Source organism: Gastrolobium bilobum, unplaced genomic scaffold, assembly GCF_033153095.1.
Source record: "Gastrolobium bilobum isolate Gb01-03AN ecotype WA unplaced genomic scaffold, APGP_CSIRO_Gbil_v1 utg110905, whole genome shotgun sequence".
Taxonomy (NCBI): domain Eukaryota; kingdom Viridiplantae; phylum Streptophyta; class Magnoliopsida; order Fabales; family Fabaceae; genus Gastrolobium; species Gastrolobium bilobum.
Window position 1 is genome coordinate 5,819 of NW_026896690.1, and position 16,546 is coordinate 22,364.

The following is a 16,546-nucleotide window of genomic DNA, read 5'->3' on the forward strand; positions in this document are numbered from 1 at the left end:
TAGCCATCACTGCTCCCCCGCACTCCGGATTAGTCCCATAGCCGGCTCAAAGAGTCGAAGCTCGTGGGGATACCGGAGGGAGCCAACTCGCCTCAAAGAGGTAATTAGGGTTGGGTAACTCCAAAAAGAGAGAGATAATTTTATCTTCTATATACATAAAAGTGTATGAGGTCCATGTGAAGAGAAGTGAAAGAAAAAGATAATATAAACCTCACATATTATATATATATATATATATATATATGAGATAAAATTATCTCTTACAATATTAAAAATATTATTCTCATAAATAAAATGATATGTGATGAATGTTTAGACTAGATTACTTAACTAATATTGATGATGCATAACATATATTTAATTGATGGGTTTTATAATTCTCATTTAACATGATAATTTGAATTTTCCTACACACCCTTCGATTTCTGTGTCAACGTGGGTCCTACACATAATTTTTTCTTACATACGGGTCCCACATGTTTTTTGTCTCTACAACATGTTGAATGAGAAATATAAAACCCTTAATTGATATAATTAATAATTGTCTTTTCATTCTCTATTGTGAAAATTATTGAAAATGTTAGGATTCTAATTTCTGTAATTATGTCACGTCAAACGGCCTGGAATAAAAGTTAAAGAAAATAAGGTTATTTTGTAATATCAATTATCTATTGGACCAAAATCATTTTAGACAGTTACATTTCCAATCTTGCATCGTCGATCATATTTATATCTAACGATTCTGATTTATTATATATGTAAGTCATATATACAAAGCAAATCAATGGCTAAATTAAAATTAGGTATAATTTTTTTTATTCTAGTATAGAATACCTGCCTTAAGCTATTTAATAAGAGTAATTTTGTTAATACGAATATATGATAGTCCATGACTATTTCATCAAACCCTTTTATTTTTATTGAATAGAGTGATATTCCAAACCAAATGTAACATACTCCATGCACCTGAGGCAAAGAATTGACTCCAACACTTGTTTCTACTTTCTGGGATTCTAGCATTATCCATTATCAAATGGGCTAAAGGAACAACCTACAAAGGATATGACGTGGCAAGATTACTTGCTCTCTCTTTTTTTGGTAATAAATAAAAATTCTTTAGTTATAATAAATGTTAAATAAAATATTTTTATTATGTGGAATGCTTTTATCTTTCATTTTATTTTATTAATTTTTTCAAATTAATCAAAAAAGAGATCGATCTTAACACTTGTTTTTTTTTTAATAAAAAGTTGCATGTTTCTGATTTTTGTTTTTTTTAACATTATCCTCCGGTAATCTTATAGGTTCCCAACTAATTTGGAGTTCAAGACGGATTTAGAATTAGGATTTTAATCCCCTTTCAAAAATAATATTAAAAAAAATCTAACACATATTTGTATCCTCACTGATCCAGAACCTGAACCAGAATCTCTGAATCTTGCCTTTTCAAAAGAACAACATCAAGAAATTTTGGAACTTCTACAAAGATCAAAGCTGCCTCACTCATCCAATATGATTCAAACCCACTCATCTGCTTTCAATATAGGTAACACAGTATCAGGTATAAAATCAAACCATTGGATTCTGGACACTGGAGCTACAGATCACATCACATATATTTTCTCTAATCTTTCATGTGTCCAATCCATAAATCCCATACACATCACACTTCCAAATGGCACTCAAATTACCACAGCACAATCAGGCACAGCAAGAATTTCTGATTCTTTAGTTCTTAAAAATGTTCTCTATGTACCATCCTTTCGTGTCAATTTGATTTCAGTAACCAAACTTCTTCAAGACACCCAATCCTACATTCTTTTTCATGACTTAACTTGTTTCATCCAACAGATATCAACCAACCAGACGATTGGTTCAGCTAAACAATTAGATGGACTCTACATATTGAAGACACATGAAGGATCTGTAAAGAAAAGTTTCTGCAATAAAGTGAACTCCAATGATGCATTGATATGGCACCAAAGACTTGGTCATCCTTCTGAACCAGTCATGAAGACCATGCCCATCTACTTCCCTTTCATTTCATGTAATAAAATAGATCCCTGTGATATATGTCATTTCTCAAAACAAAGAAAATTACCTTACATTTCTAGTACAATCAAAACTACACTTCCTTTCCAATTAATACATACTGACATTTGGGGTCCCTTCTCCACAACTTCTTTACATGGCCATCGATATTTCTTAACAATTGTAGATGACTATACACGTTTTACATGGGCTATTCTTTTAAAGAACAAAGCTGAGGCACGAAACAATTTAAAACACTTTACTACCTATGTTGAAAATCAATTCAAATCCTCCATAAAAATCATCAGAAGTGATAATGGAGCTGAATTCCTTATGACTGATTTCTATCTCTCAAAAGGGATTGAACATCAACGTTCTTGTGTTGAATCACCCCAACAAAATGGGGTTGCAGAACGTAAACACCAACATATCCTTAATGCAGCTCGTTCTCTTTTCTTTCAAGCCAAATTACCACTTAGCCTATGGACCTATGCAATTTCTCATGCCATACACATCATAAACAGAACCTGCACACCACTTTTAAATAACAAACCACCATATGAACTCCTATACAACAAACCACCGTCACTTGAACATTATGTGTCTGCTCTAATTTCTGAATTTTAGCCTAAATGTTGTGTGTAACCCGTGAATTAATTCTTTATACATGCATTCAGATGTGATGAGTATTTGATATGGCCAATGTTGGACGTTTAGCAAGTGCACTAGTCGTACAAGTAATAAAATGATGAGTAACGATCGTTCCCACGAGGAATTGTGTTCAAACACCAATATACCATAGAAAACTAATTTGAATCAAATAAGAGTTTGTAAAAATCATGAATAATTTGTCACCAAAAAATTGATCTTGAGTAAATTGACACAAACTAAATATGGATTAGGAATTAATAAAAACAACAAGTAGTCAGAAAACAACTTTCCTCCATGATAACCCATATAAAAATTGATCATATGATGAATTCCTTTCCATGTGATGTTAATCAACCTTTTACTTATCATCAAGATGTAATCCCTTACTACCCTGATAGAAACATTAATCAGCAACCCCAATCCCTTGGTGATTTCTTTCTTAATACATGCATGAAATACTAAGGTTTTAAGATTACATCAGAACTCTAGCATCAATCCCTTGAGTACTAGAATTCTGATGTTGAGATTATCAAATACAGAAGTCATATAAACATCCCTGTTCTATACTACTTCTTTGATAGAAATAATTAACTCAGAAAATCTCAAATCAGCACATGAAAAATACTTCATCATATTAATCAAATCAACATAATATTATCATGGAGTTCCATTGCATTCAGACTACAAAGACTCTACTCAGACATGACTAAGGAATAAATAAGAGAAGAAGAAACAAACTTCATTTCCATGTTGAAAGTCTTTAATCTCCAACTATTACAAGGAAATCCTAATACAAAAACTAAGAGAATTTAGAGAGAAGTCAGACTAAGTTTAAGAGAGAGAGAGAGTTCAGATCCCCCAAGATCCTCCTCTAAGTGTCAAGGCTTTGCCTTATATAGTGTTACAATTAAAAACAGAAAACTGATGTGGGCGCTAAAACGTCCATAAGTGGCCGTTTTAGCGTCCATGCTTTACGTATGCTCAACTGCTTTTAACTGATTTCAACGCTAAAACGTTAAGGAATGACCATTTTAGCGTCCAAACTTGGTGAATGCTCAACTAACTTTAACTGACTCCAACGCTAAAACGTTTGATTTGGACGTTTTAGCGGTGAAGACCAGAATCTTTTTCCACTTTAGGGGCGCTAAAACGCATATTGCAGGCCGTTTTAGCGCCCAAGACCAGCAATTTTCCATCTTCTTAGTGTAGCAGCGCGCTAAAACGCTCTGTGTGGACGTTTTAGCGCTCATCACTAGCAAGTTTTGGCCTCTTTCTGTAACAGGGAGCTAAAACGCTCAGTGTGGACGTTTTAGCGCTCAACACCAGCAAGTTTTGGCCTCTTCCTGTAACAGGGCGCTAAAACGCTCAGTGTGGACGTTTTAGCGCTCAACACTTAGGCAATTTTTCTCCTCTTGAGCTCCAGAATCTTCTTCCTTCTCCAGTTGTCTTTCAAGCTTGCTTTTCCTACAAGAATCATACAAATTTCCAATAAAGCTCTTGAACTTGTAATTGAGGACATCTTAGGACATTAACCTTGTTTTTCATCATTTAATCACACAATTTGATCCTAATTCCTGCTAAAAACCATGATGAACTAAGGGTTCATCACAATTCCCAGATTTGAATATTGCTGTCCTCAGCAATAACTTTAAAGACAGAGAAAGACTTGAGATTCTTTACATATGAAATTTATGAGGTTGGATTGAAATATGACAGATCAACTTTCCAAGATACAATCTAACAACCCAGCAATCTATCTTTTACTATGACTTGCTTAACCTCATTACAATGACTTTCAACAGATCAGTAAGATGAAATGCAGAGACCTTCAACAAAAAACACCCCCTCACTTGGAGCTTCTCAAAAATTGTGAGAATAAACTCTCTTGCACTCTAGTGTCTAAGGGTGTACTCATCACTCAATCTCCACTGCACTCAAACTACTATAAGCTTGCCCATCTTCTCACTTTCCATAGTTACAGTGATTCATAAGCAGAACAAAAGAGGCTTTGGTGGTATGACTTGACTAAGAATAGGATTCTGTATAGAAGAAGGAAAAATGGCTTGGCATGTAGTTGGCTAAAGGTAGGATTTGATGTTGCAGAAGGTTAGATAAATGGATCAGATTCAGATAAGAGGAGGATCACTATTGAATTTATCTATGTACTCCTTAATCCTTCTCATTCTCTTCTTCCTTTTCATTTGCTCTTTTCACCACCTTTTATACAACTTTTGTTTTTCTTGAACTTCCTTCCTCCTTTTCTTCCAACTTTCAACACTTTGTGTTGTTTTGATTTCCCTTTTTCCTCATTTCCTTTTTCTTTTCCTTTTCCAAACCAAGCACTTTGTGCCTTTACTTCCTCATTTCCCCCTTTTGTTTTTATTGCATTCTTCTTTTTCTCCAAATTTCCAACACTTAACACTTAATATTTTTGTTCATTGCAGAAACACCTTTCCTACAGAGCCTTCCTCCTTACCCTTTATCTGAACACATAATCTGAAAATTTAGGATCTGGAATAAGTGCAGGGCTCTCAGTTTTAACACAAAAATTCTGGCTTAAGGCTTCCATGCAATAAGAAAATTTGGTTCAAAAGAAAAATGCCTCAATGAGCTCTACTTTACAAACCATGAACTATTTCAAGTTAGAAACAGGGCTAGTTCTAGAGTTACTCATACAGTGAAGTGCTCTCTGAACAAAAAAATTTCTGTATAGGCTTAATGTCTCACAGTTCAGAGTGCATGCTTGAATTCCTCTATATACATCAACCTGATCTCTCTACTCCTCACATAACATGAGTCATGCAAACATATCATTTAGCACATATGCAGGGATTTCAAATTGCATCAAAAAAATGTTTAATCCATCATGTAAAACTTTGATCATCCTATCCTCATAAAATTCACATCATCTCAACTCTAAATCCAACCTTTGTACATATAAAACACTTCCTAAACTACCTAAAACTATATTCACAAGAATTTTAAAAGAAAGGATTGAGATGTTTCCCTGTTTGTGGCTCATCAACTGTGTGTCATCATCAACTGTGTGATTCCACCATAATCATGTCATTCATTCACACCTCATTCCCAGATTTAAACGTTGCTGTCCCCAGCAACTAATTTAAATCTAAAAAGCAGTTGACAAATTCTGAAACACATTCATATATCAACAAATAGCATCAGTACTATTTAAAAGTGCATCATTCAAACAGAGAATCTCAATGTACTAACAAATATACAAAATGAAAATAATACCACAATCAACTAAAAATATCCAAAATAAAACCATAAAACAGAAAATGTATAAAAACAAAATGAGAAGTCTAGTCAGTAGACTCTTCATCATCACTAAACACCAAATATGAGCCTGGATCAGCAGTAGGCAAGGGGTTGTACTCAGGATCAACACCCATGTCCTCATCCATAGCACCAGTATCTGCAGCAGCAGCAGCAGTGGTCTCTATGGTAGTAGCATCAACACCAGGCTGTCTCTCTGGAGTGGGTGCAACATGAGAAGATGTAGCACCATCAGTAGGCACAGCTCCATCCACATGATCAGCATAGTGAGTCCGGGCCATTGCCTCAAAGGCTTCCTCCTCATCAGAATGAGGGTATACAGCAGGCTGATAATCAATAACATCTAAGCCCTGAGCCTCACATATAGATTTCAACATCGTCACCATATATGTCTGAAATGAGTGCTGGCTAGACTGCATAAACCGGAGACGCCTGCGCAAATGTCTCATTCGGAAGTCAGTGTTCACCGTCCATTGCTCCCCTGTCCTTAGCCTCTCTTCGAATTCATCATCACTCTGAGTTGTAGATTTCCTACCAGGAGTCAATCCTGTGACCTCCCCTCCTCCTATCTTCAATTGCTTTGTTATCATGGCGGCATCAATTGTAGGGTGCAATTTAGTTGGTGCCCCATTATCAGTAACATCTACACCAGCTTTCTGACAAAGCAACTGAATCAAGGAACAGTGACCCAAAGCAGCAGAGTCACTGTCAGAGTGAGCCATATCATAAATCCTGTCCTGAAGGAGAATAGGAAGTTCCACCTTCGCCCTTGTCATGATAGTGTGAATCAGGATAGCTCTCTTCAGGATAACCTCTGCCTGGTTGGAAGAGGGCATGACATTTGAGATTACAAAGTGAAACCAGACTCTAGCCTCACCATTTAAATGCCTCAACCAAATCAACTTAGGAGCAACCTTATCCTTGGTTAACTCCCAAGTTTCACCAGGTTTGGCTATAGTCTGCAAAATAGGCTCAGCTGCCCCCATCTTGGTCCAGGTGTCAAAGTTTGGGTCACTCCTCCTTGGTGGAATTTCAATATTCTGCCAGTTTCTCCTGAACTCACAACTGACATTGTGGATATAGTCACAAAACCTTATCTTCAGCAGCTTTTGGATAGTGTGAGCATCATATTTCACTTTCTTTCCCCTCACCTAGCTAGTGAAAGTCCTCTGGCCTCCTTGATCTCCATTAAATGCATTAGCAAAGAATTCCCTTGCTATGTTAGGACTGCTATCTCCCAGTATTCTTCCAAAAGTTGCCCAATCCCTGGTCTTTAGCTGAGACTGAAACTGGGGATATTCATCCTGTTTTAGAACAAATTTTCTTTCTCTAACAAATGGCCTCTTGGAAGTCTTGTCGGTATACCTTTTCTCATGTTCCTCACTTTTCCAAAAGTGAGCATCAAACTGTGGGGTAAACTCAGCTTCAGTATCTCCTCCTTGATTCACTCGTGCTCGCTTCTTATATCTATTTTTCCCTTTTGTAGTAGGAGCTGGTTGAGAAGGAGAAGACATTGTGCCTACACAACAAGAGAAAATCAATCCAAATGTCAAACAATTACATATCATGAATCCAATTCCACAATTCCAGATTTAGAACTCTTGTAGTGGGGAATTTTGATCAAAACATGTATGAATTACAACCCCACAATGTCATAATGTAGACCCTCAATTTTGTATGAAACAGGCCCTGGGCGCTAAAACGGTCGCACTGAGCGTTTTAGCGTCCTGGCCTTAAACGTGTGTAAAAACTGGACGGGCGCTAAAACGGTCACACTGAGCGTTTTAGCGCTAGACCTTAATGTGTGTAAAAACTGGACGGGCGCTAAAACGGTCACACTGAGCGTTTTAGCGCCAGGCCAATTTTTGGGTCAGGCATTTCCACGAACACCTTGTGTGTGTGTACGCTGGGTTGTTGTTTGAAGACAACTGAGAACCAATACTCACTGGATTTGTTGTCTCATTCCCAAAATACCAGTCAAAAGCAAAAGTTCAGGAGAATAATACCAATAAAACTAAATCAACATGCAATCCTACGAATGATACAGGCAATCAACATGTGAATGCCCTAGAAAATGCCCAATAATTGCATGCTTCAAATATGATAAGTGATGGAGGGAATTGAGATGAGTCACATACCTTGATGTTGATGAGAAGATGTGGAAGAAACTACGAAGATGGATGATACAAATGTGAGATAAGGAGGGCGTTGTGGAAAACAGAGGCAAAATATAAGAACGTAAGAGGAAAAGAGAAGAGGAACTCTGTTATATCGAATTAGTGACAGGGCGCTAAAACGTTAGCTTACCAGCGTTTTAGCGTCCTTGCCCAGAGAAAAATGCACACTTTGTGCAGCACAGCGCTAAAACGGTCAGACTTAGCGTTTTAGCGCTGTTGGCCAGAGTGCATGGATTGGTGTTGTCAGTGAACGCTAAAACGCTCATAATGAACGTCTTAGCGCGCACAACCAGAGAGTTTCATAATGATGGAACTCTGGGGACGCTAAAACGGTCATGTTTGACGTTTTAGCGCCCAGCACATAGCAAAAAATTTCTCTTTGATTTTTCAAAAATTTTTTTTTTCCTTTTCTTCTTCCTCTTATGGATATGGTATGAACATGGAATTACATACCTAGTACAGTGGGTTGCCTCCCACTCAGCGCTTGTTTAACGTCACGAGCCTGACGATTATGATCTATTTTACCTCTAATAGAGCAACTGTCAGTAGTTGCCTATCCACAGCACTTCCAACATATAACTTCAATCGTTGACCATTGACTGTAAAACTTCTGTCCGAATCCAAAGAACTGATTTCTACAACCCCATATGGTTTCATATCCTTTACCACAAACGGTCCAGACCATCTAGACTTTAACTTCCCTGGGAACAGCTTCAACCTGGAATTGAACAGAAGTACTTGATCCCCCACCTTGAAGTCTCTAGGTGTGATCTTCCTATCATGCCATAGCTTTGTCTTTTCCTTATACAAACTGGCACTTTCATAAGCAGACAAACGAAACTCATCCAATTCATCTAGTTGTAATAATCTTTTCTGTCCCGCTGCTTTGGAATCAAAATTCAGATATCTCACAGCCCACAAAGCCTTGTGCTCCAATCCAACTGGCAAATGGCATGCTTTTCCAAACAGCAACTGAAATGGAGACATCCCAATAGGAGTTTTGAAAGCGGTCCTGTATGCCCATAAGGTGTAATCAAGTTTCTTGGACCACTGGGTCCTAGCATTCCCAACAGTCTTCTCCAATATTCTCTTCAATTCCCTGTTGGAAATCTCAACCTGACCACAAGTCTGTGGGTGATATGGAGTGCTTATTTTGTGCCTCACTCCATACTTAGCCAAGGCATACTCCACCATCCTATTATCAAAATGAATGCCCCCATCACTAATGATAGCTCTAGGGACTCCAAATCTTGAAAATATATTCTTTCTCAGAAAAGCAATCACCACTCTGGAATCATTGGTTGGTGTAGCTATAGCCTCAACCCATTTGGAAACATAATCAACTGCCACCAATATATACTTGTTAGAGTAGGAAGAAGGGAAAGGTCCCATAAAATCCATACCCCAAACATCAAAGATTTCCACTTCCTGGATATTGTTCAACGGCATTTCATGTCGCCTAGAAATATTCCCAGTTCTCTGACAGTTGTCACATGCCTCCACAAACTTCTTTGCATCCTTGTACAAAGTGGGCCAGTAGAAGCCACTCATCAAAACTTTTGCTGCAGTTCTCTCACCTGCAAAATGTCCACCATATGCAGAACCATGACAATGCCACAACACATCCTTCTGTTCTTCCTCTGGAATACACCGTCGGATCACACTATCTGAACATCTATAGAAAAGATATGGCTCATCCCAAATATACCTCTTAACATCATGTAGAAATTTCTTCCTCTGTTGCCATGTTAAATCCTTAGGCATCAATCCAGCAGCTTTATTGTTGGCAAAATCAGCAAACCATGGTGGTGTACTGATAGATAAGACTTTATCCCCAACCATCTCTGTTACAGCACATATTGCCAAAACATGTTCATCAGGAAACTCTTCTCTGATCACTACTTCCGGCCCTTCTTGAAGCTCTTTTTCTGTAATCCTGGATAAGTGATCAGCCACCAAATTTTCAACTCCCTTTTTGTCCTTGATTTCTACCTCAAACTCTTGCAACAGTAACAACCAGCGGAGCAATCTGGGTTTAGCATCCTGCTTGCTCAACAAATACTTTAAAGCTGCATGGTCAGTGTAAACAATAACTTTTGATCCTAACAGATATGGCCTGAATTTGTCAAATGCATACACAATAGCCAGTAATTCTTTTTCTGTAGTAGCATAATTCTTTTGTGCATCATTTAAGATCTTACCGGCATAGTAAATGACATGCAACAATTTATTCACTCTTTGGCCCAATACCACTCCTACGGCATAGTCACTGGCATCACACATTAATTCAAATGGTAATGAAAAATCAGGTGCCATCATGATAGGTGCAGTGGTCAACTTTTCTTTTAAAACATGAAATGCATGCAAACATTCATCATCAAACAGAAATTCTTGATCCTTAACTAATAACTTGCATAAGGGCTTAGCAACTTTTGAAAAATCTTTTATGAACCGCCTATAAAATCCTGCATGACCAAGAAAACTCCTCACACCCTTAAAATTTACAGGTGGAGGAAGTTTCTCTATCACAGAAATTTTTGCCCTGTCCACCTCAATTCCATTCCTAGACACCTTGTGTCCAAGAACTATACCTTCTGTCACCATAAAGTGGCACTTCTCCCAGTTCAAAACCAAATTACAGTCTTGACATCTTTTCAAAACAGAATCTAAATTCCCTAGACATACATCAAAATCAGAACCAAATACAGAAAATCATCCATAAAAATTTCAATGCATTCTTCTATCATATCAAAAAAAATGGAAAGCATGCACCTTTGAAATGTGGCAGGAGCATTGCATAAACCGAAAGGCATCCTCCGGTGTGCGAATATTCCATATGGACATGTAAAAGCAGTCTTCTCCTGATCCTCTGGTGCCACAGCTATCTGATTGTACCCTGAATAACCGTCCAAGAAGCAATAGAAAGCATGTCCTGCCAACCTCTCTAGCATCTGATCCAAGAAAGGAAGTGGAAAATGATCCTTCCTGGTTGCCTTATTCAGCCTCCGGTAATCAATGCACATTCTCCAGCCAGTGATTGTCCTTGTGGGAATCAACTCATTGTTCTCATTTTTCACCACAGTCATCCCCCCTTTCTTGGGCACGGTCTGCACAGGACTCACCCAAGCACTGTCTGAAATTGGGTAAATCATCCCAGCATCAAGCAACTTCACCACCTCCTTCCTCACTACTTCCTTCATAGTGGGGTTGAGTCTCCTCTGTGGTTGCCTTACTGGTTTGACCTCTTCTTCCATCAATATTTTGTGGGTGCAAAAGGAAGGATTAATACCCTTGAGATCTGAAAACTGCCATCCAATAGCCATTTTATTCTTCTTGAGTACCTTAATCAACTTTCCTTCTTCCTTATCAGACAACATTGCATTAATGATTGCTGGATATGTTTGATCATCCCCAAGGAACACATACTTCAAATGTGAAGGTAATTCCTCAAGTTCTACCTTAGGTGCTCCTTTTGGAATGTCATCAATCTTCTTCTCAAGCTCTTCCACTTCTGGCTCTTCTTGGTAATCCTCTGTACCTATCTCTTCTTCTGATCTTTGTTCCTCAACTGGGAATTCTTCTTTTTTATTCACTTCTTCCACAACCTCCTGTATCACATCCAATCTAAAACAATCCTCCACTTCAACAGGATGCTTGATGGTTTCAAATACATCAATTGTGACTGTTTCCTCATCCACCCTTAGCAACAACTTTCCTTGTTCAACATCTATCAAAGATCTTGCAGTTGCTAAAAAGGGTCTTCCTAACAATAAAGGACTTTCTGTATCCTCTTCCTCCATGTCAAGAATCAAAAAATCCACTGGAAAAATAAACTTGTCTACCTTGACCAAGACATCTTCAACCACACCTTCAGGCCTCTTGATAGATCTATCTGCAAGATGCAGAATAAGATTGGTCTCCTTTAAAGTGTTAATTCCCAAAGCTCTACATACTGTCAACGACATCAAGTTTATACTGGCTCCCAAATCACACAATGCCTTTCCCACCTCTACATCTCCTATAGCAATAGAGATACTGAAGCTTCCTGGATCTTTCATTTTTGTTGGAAGCTTCTTCTGGATTAGGGCACTACACTCTGCTGTTAGGGCCACTGTCTCACCATCAGTTAATTTCCTCTTCTTAGTAAGAAGATCCTTCATGAATATTGCATAGTGAGGCATATTTTCCAGTGCTTCAGAAAATGGTATGTTAATTTGTAAATTTTTGAAGATATCCAGAAATCTTGCATAGTGCTGCTTCTGAATCTCTTTCTTCAACCTCTGAGGGTAGGGAACTTTAGCATAGGGAGATAAACTAACTGGCTGTTCTTTCTTGTCAGCCATCTTCTTCTTTTCCCACTTCATCATCTTTTGTGGGGAAGCATTTTTACCAACTTCTACCTCTCCTTCATTCTTATTGTCCTTCCCTTCCTCTTCTTTGTCAACTCCAACTATAACATCTCTAACAACTACTTCCTTCTCACTTTTCTCATTTCTCATTTTCTCTCCTTCATCATCAGAGACTACATCTTCAACCACAACCTCTTCTTCATTCTTTTTATTTTCCACCTTCTTTTTCCCTGGTTGAAGTATCAACCCACTTCTTGTCATAATTGCTTTACAGTGCTCCTTAGGATTCACCAGTGTATCACTTGGAAATTTCCCTCGTGGTCTCTCTGATATCTGTCTTGATAATTGACCAATCTGGGTCTCCAAATTTCTGATTGATGCTTCCTGATTTCTGAAAGAAGTTCTGGTCTCCTGCATGAATGCAGTTGTCTCTTCCCTGAATGAAGTAGAACCCTGAATATAATCCTGAGTTGTCTTAGATAACTGAGCAAACGCTTTCTCCCATGCAGCAGGATCACTTGACTGCTCCTTGATATGTGGTGGTGGAGGATGTAATGGTAGATTCAATTGATGGTTGGAACTATAGCTGAATCCTGGGTGTTGATTCTTGTTTTTCCATGGTGGCATAAAACATTCTTTCCCTGATTGTTGTAGTTCCTTTCATTATTCTGATCATACCACACTCCATTCACCTCTGCTTGTTCTGATGATCCCCCATAATCACACTCCTCTATCACATGGTCCTTACCACAGATAGCACATACACTCTTTGTTTCCACAGAAGCTACCTTTTGTGAAGAAAGTTGCTTAATAAGGGTATCTAATTGTTGCTGCTGTTGTCTCTGTGTCTGCATCAGTTGATCATTCCTTGCCAACAAAGCATCATACCCATCCAACCTGATAATTCCTGTCCTTCTGTCAGCCACTGGAGCATTATCAAATTCTTGAGATGCTAATGACTCAAAGATATCCAAGGCTTCTTGAGGGGTCTTGGTAGTCAATGATCCACCAGCAGTGGCATGCACCAAGGTTCTAGTGTTAGTGGTCATTCCTTGCAGGAAGATTGCTGCTTGTTTCCATGCCTCAATTCCATGCTGTGGACATTTCCTCAACAAAGTCTTGAATCTCTCCCAAGCCTCATAAATAGATTCTGACTCTTTCTGCTTAAAGCTTGTAATTTCATCCTTCAACTTGGCCCTTTTGGATGCTGAGAAAAACCTTTGCAAGAACTTGGTTTGCAAATCATCCCAAGTTGTTATACTTCCTTGTGGCAATGATTGCAGCCATCTCCTTGCATCATCCGTCAGTGAATGAGTGAATAGTCTCAACAGAATTGCATCTCTTGTGACACCGTTTATCTTCACAGTATCACTCAACAATAGGAAGTTCTCTATGTGCAAGTAAGGGTCCTCCGCACTGGTTCCAGCAAACTGATCCTTCTGCACCAAATGTATCAAAGCAGGCTTCAATTCAAAGTTGTTGGGCTCCACTGTTGGGCGCACAACACTCCCAATTGGAGGAACCACTGCAGGAGTCATGTACTCTCCCAGTGTCCTCTGTGGTGGTGGTGGTCTGTGATTCTCTGCCATTATATCTTCCTGATTAACCGTACTTGATTCACCAATTTCTTGCAACTGTCTCCTTTGCCTGGCTGCCCTTTTGTGCTTCCTCAATGTCCTTTCTAATACTGGATCATACAACAACAAATTTGGATCAAGTGTACCTCGCATGTACCAGAATCAAAATTGACCAGAAATTTAACATAAACTAAAATACTGAAAATAAAAGGATTCAATCTCAGAATTCTATAGTATCAGTTAGTGTTGAAAAACAAATTCCCCGGCAACGGCGCCAAAAACTTGTTGGACGTTTAGCAAGTGCACTAGTCGTACAACTAATAAAATGATGAGTAAAGATCGTTCCCACGAGGAATTGTGTTCAAACACCAATATACCATAGAAAACTAATTTGAATCAAATAAGAGTTTGTAAAAATCATGGATAATTTGTCACCAAAAAATTGATCTTGAGTAAATTGACTCAAACTAAATATGGATTAGGAATTAATAAAAACAAAAAGTAGTCAGAAAACAACTTTCCTCCATGATAACCCATATAAAAATTGATCATATGATGAATTCTTTTCCATGTGATGTTAATCAACCTTTTACTTATCATCAAGATGTAATCCCTTACTACCCTGATAGAAACATTAATCAGCAACCCCAATCCCTTGGTGATTTCTTTCTTAATACATGCATGAAATACTAAGGTTTTAAGATTACATCAGAACTCTAGCATCAATCCCTTGAGTACTAGAATTCTGATGTTGAGATTATCAAATACAGAAGTCATATAAACATCCCTGTTCTATACTACTTCTTTGATAGAAATAATTAACTCAGAAAATCTCAAATCAGCACATGAAAAATACTTCATCATATTAATCAAATCAACATAATATTATCATGGAGTTCCATTGCATTCAGACTACAAAGACTCTACTCAGACATGACGAAGGAATAAATAAGAGAAGAAGAAACAAACTTCATTTCCATGTTGAAAGTCTTCAATCTCCAACTATTACAAGGAAATCCTAATACAAAAACTAAGAGAATTTAGAGAGAAGTCAGACTAAGTTTAAGAGAGAGAGAGAGTTCAGATCCCCCAAGATCCTCCTCTAAGTGTCAAGGCTTTACCTTATATAGTGTTACAATTAAAAACAGAAAACTGATGTGGGCGCTAAAACGTCCATAAGTGGCCGTTTTAGCGTCCATGCTTTACGTATGCTCAACTGCTTTTAACTGATTTCAACGCTAAAATGTTAAGGAATGACCGTTTTAGCGTCCAAACTTGGTGAATGCTCAACTAACTTTAACTGACTCCAACGCTAAAACGTTTGATTTGGACGTTTTAGCGGTGAAGACCAGAATCTTTTTCCACTTTAGGGCGCTAAAACGCATATTGCAGGCCGTTTTAGCCCCCAAGACCAGCAATTTTCCATCTTCTTAGTGTAGCAGCGCGCTAAAACGCTCTGTGCGGACGTTTTAGCGCTCATCACCAGCAAGTTTTGGCCTCTTTCTGTAACAGGGCGCTAAAATGCTCAGTGTGGACGTTTTAGCGCTCAACACTTAGGCAATTTTTCTCCTCTTGAGCTCCAGAATCTTCTTCCTTCTCCAGTTGTCTTTCAAGCTTGCTTTTCCTACAAGAATCATACAAATTTCCAATAAAACTCTTGAACTTGTAATTGAGGATATCTTAGGACATTAACCTTGTTTTTCATCATTTAATCACACAATTTGATCCTAATTCCTGCTAAAAACCATGATGAATTAAGGGTTCATCAGCCAACATCACTTGTTTGATGTTCTGTCTATTCTTTTCTTAATTGACCCTAATTAAGCGAAGATTCCTTCAGCAAATTTTTTTATTTTTATTTTTATTTTTACTTTTATTTTTTACAGAAAAATGTCAACACTACTGAATCTAGTTTGTTCGCTCAAAAGTGCCAGACTGCCAGCAATTGAGAAAAAGATCGACAAGGATTCATGGAAGAAATGGTGACGATAACTCAGACACAAAAGTAAATTAATTCTAATAATAATAGTTATATGGAAAAAATGTGTACTATTTTAAAGGACATAAAATTATGTCATTTTAAGTAAAAAAAAAAGATAAATCATGGAAGAAAAAAAAATTTAAGCAAAAACGGAGAGAGATTAAAAAATCGTAAAATTTAAAATCGTAATGTAAAAAAATCATAAAAAATCATAAAAACGTAAAAACGTTTGAAATATTGATAAAATCGTTTTGATGAAAAAAATCGTAAAAATGTAAAACAGTAGTGATAAATCGATTTTTTAACAACTATTGTCACACCTCTTTATAAAATAAAAGGACATAAGTTATGTCATTTAAAATGACACACATTTTTCTCTAGTTATATATATAGTTTTAAGAACAAAACAATAGTCGATGACAAAGATTTCTCTTAAATACTATTGGGAATTTAAGTGTGGTCGATCTGCATTTCAAAGGAATA

The 16,546-nt window shown here is 37.6% G+C and overlaps 1 non-coding gene across 1 annotated transcript; it reads left to right on the forward strand.

Annotated features, from left to right (window-relative positions):
* The first annotated feature begins 13,591 nt into the window (after positions 1-13,591).
* LOC133301446 (small nucleolar RNA R71) lies at positions 13,592-13,698 on the forward strand. The gene has a single exon (XR_009750196.1). It is a non-coding gene; the product is annotated as a small nucleolar RNA R71 (small nucleolar RNA).
* The last annotated feature ends 2,848 nt before the right edge of the window (positions 13,699-16,546 follow it).